At 40.0% G+C, this 3,227-nt stretch overlaps 1 protein-coding gene across 1 annotated transcript in view; it reads right to left on the minus strand.

Moving 5' to 3' along the window:
• kcnj12a (potassium inwardly rectifying channel subfamily J member 12a) overlaps positions 1-2,695 on the minus strand; it is a 10,055-nt gene extending 7,360 nt beyond the window's left edge. The window contains exon 1 of the mRNA XM_005939560.3: positions 2,448-2,695. The gene's annotated coding sequence lies outside the window, so the exon portion shown is untranslated. The remainder of the gene's footprint in view (positions 1-2,447) is intronic.
• Between the last annotated feature and the right edge of the window lie 532 nt (positions 2,696-3,227).

A 3,227-nucleotide genomic window follows, 5' to 3' on the forward strand; every position in this document is an offset into this window, starting at 1 on the left:
ATATATATTGCATTAGCTGAGGATCATGTCAGTCAGTCTGGAAGTTGCAACAGGTTCTACATATTGCTTGTTTAATTGGGATCATCTTTATTGCACCGTTGTTATTATTATTTGTTAATTCCTATATCAAGCCAGCATTAAAATGTAAATCTTACGCAACATGCAGCGTGACGTTATCTCAGAGGAAGGCTATTAGCAGTGGATTTTTTTTGCATATTGTTTTGTTCTGTGTTTAAAGCACTTCAAGTCTGAAAAACATCTTTGACCAAAGAACACACATCTTTCCTTTAAAAGGCAGGGCACAGAAAGTGATTTGCACCAAATTCAATAAAATTCTTGTGTAACCTTTTTGTGACCTCGCCCATCGTGTCTGTTCTTAGGGAGTTGAGAGGAGCGACTGGGGGAGATAATAAGCTCGCCTGCTGATTAGGATGAATAGAATGAATAATTGGATGTGCAAAATAAAAGAAGGGATTGGGCGGCAACAATGAAGTGGACTTGGAGAGGGCACCTCATCTCAAGACAAGCTCGCAGAAAACTGAGCTGCTGAGGAACTATGATCCCAGCCCACCTCCCAAGGCCATTGTAAAGGAAGAGCCGAGGCTCAGGTGTCATTGTATTTTCCTATAGCTCACCATGTGGAACCGTCTCGTCTCAAGTGACCCGCAAGTATTTTACTATAGAAAGTGACACCACCTCGACATGGAGAGATGCTGTCTGAAATATGTTATGCAAACAACTTTACATCTTATTTTGTATTTTTTGGGAGTTTTCAGGTGCACCAGTGACTAACCGCTAGACAGAAATAGTAAAACTATAAACAGTTACCAACACCGGAGGCTGGACTCTGTATGTAAGTCATCCTCCGTGCTGAAAAACCATCTTAGTTGCTCGGTGCATTGAATTGTACTATAAGACTGATCAACGTAACATAAATTACTGAGTCGCCTTCACACATTGTTAGAACAGCTGCTTTATTAAGTAGAACAACATTAGTGGTTTTTTACAGCTGCACCTGTAGCTATTCCACTGTTCAAACACCTGGTTTCCACTGATTGATCGTTCCCACATGTGAGCTTCACTCTGGGCTTTTTTGATCTTTACTTGTGCAATTTATTTTAATTGTTTGTGCCCACTTTCACAAGCTGAATCATCCATATTAAACCCAGACTCTGCAATTTCAAATATGAAGTGACGTCTACGGTAAAAAACTCTACGAATAGTTTTAATACAAAACTATTCGTACATTATGTCAAACTGAACTAAGCTGAGATAAAAAGCGAGATGAGGTCATTGAACTCTCGGGCAGGATTGCATAATGTTCATTCTCTTCATCCTGTGTCTCCTTTGTACCTGCACATCAGTGATTTCTTTATACACAGGCAGAAAAGTGCACCACCTGAAACAGCCCACTGGTCCCTTGATACTTGCTGTCCTCAACTCCCACAATATTGAGTTATTTAAATGTAAAGCAGGCAGATTATTTATTTACGTTGACTGGATTTATGCTTCGGTTGATTGACAACCTCTTGTGTTTTGAAACAACAAACAAATTCATTTAATTTATGCCATTAATTATGCTACCAGATGCAAACCATATTTGAAAGTGAAAAGCTAAAATTGCCTGTTTAATTTGTCCCATTTTTATAAATATGCACAGCTATAATAACTAGCATATAAGCATGATTTATAATAACCTAGATCAGAAACTCGCAAAGTTAACACACTTACCAGTTTGGTGTGTAGACTAAACTGGTAAATCGGAGTTTCTGCTGTGCGTGATTAAACCATGTTTATTCCTCATTTTAATGCTTTCTCGCTCTGCATTCCTATTGTACTGAATAATAATAGGTGTTTTGGATCAAAGAAAATGCCAGCTTATTTTTATCACTTTTGTTTTAACCCTGTGCGAATTGGAAGCTTGTCGATATCCTGCTGTGATATCAGCAGGGAAGGCCAGAATCTGATGCCATAATTAAATTAATTAACCCTGCATGCATGAAAGGTTTCTGGTGGAAAAATCCACACAAACTATAATACTATAGTTATGTTAATTTGTGCTTAATTTAAGCTATACTCTATAACACAGTACCTGCTCTGTGGATTTTACACGACACAATTAAACTGCTAGTTCAATTTGTGGTGCTTACACTTATCAGGTCAGGTATCATTGCGTGGCATTGCTCATATTGAGAGTTCTGGGTTCGTGGGGACATGTCCTTGCTTGAAAAGATGCACATGACTTTGGTTTAGTCTAATTCAAGGATTTTTAACAGCTATTTCAGATTATTCTGATTGAATTGCAGCAGAATGACTGGTTGGTTCTGTTGGGAATTCTTAAAAGTAGAAATTGCCGTTTCCACTGCCACAGAGCAATGATATTTGACACAGAACGACAATAGATTCAGGCCCCAAGTTCAGGTTAAAGTTTTCTCTCCATATCTTACCTTTACGATTACTTGTCCTACACCAGGTTGCAGAACTAAAAGATGGTATCTTCTCTCCCAGTATCCCTGTTAACCAAACTGAAGCATTCTCTCCATCTGCCACTACAACTCCTCCTTCTTTGTTGCTAATCTAATACTGAAGAAAACCACTCCTTCGTCTTCAGCAAAAGGATAAGGCTTCTTTTGAATTTCTTCATCCTTCTTTGATTTCTCTCTCTCTTTCTCTCTCTGTCGTTTTCAGGTGCTTTTGCGAGGGCAGGTGAAGCGGTGCTCTGACGAGGCTGAATCGCACCAGAAACCTTGGCCCAAGCCGCCGTTAGTCAGCGCTGGACTTGCAGAACAGGTGCAAAACGAGAACTATCCAAGTGAAAATTCAGGTTTTTGTATCTCCATCTTCAGAGGCATTGTCTTCAACTGGTGTTCATCCCTAATTTTTATTTGTAATTAGTCTGCCTGTCATATTTTCCATAAAACTACTTATTAACAGAACAGCTCTCTCTATCAATCTTTTGCAATCTGATCTGGTTGGACTGCTGTTCCCTCTCTCGCGCACACACTCTCTCCCTCTGACTGTTTCTTTCTCACTCTCCCTCTCCCTCCCTCCTTCCTGTGGTGTCACAGAAGCTGCCATTTGCAGCCTCCCTCTCTCTCTCTCTCTCTCTCTCTCTCTCTCTCTCTCTCTCTCCTCCTTCCCTATTCTCTTTTTTTTCTCTCTCTCTCTTGTTGTCTTCCTCCCTCCCTCTCACATCATGGTACTACCAGTTGACAGCAACTTGATGC

This window comes from Haplochromis burtoni, unplaced genomic scaffold (genome assembly GCF_018398535.1).
Source record: "Haplochromis burtoni strain Fernald_Lab_line unplaced genomic scaffold, NCSU_Asbu1 Contig_268, whole genome shotgun sequence".
In the NCBI taxonomy this organism is placed as follows: Eukaryota; Metazoa; Chordata; class Actinopteri; order Cichliformes; family Cichlidae; genus Haplochromis; species Haplochromis burtoni.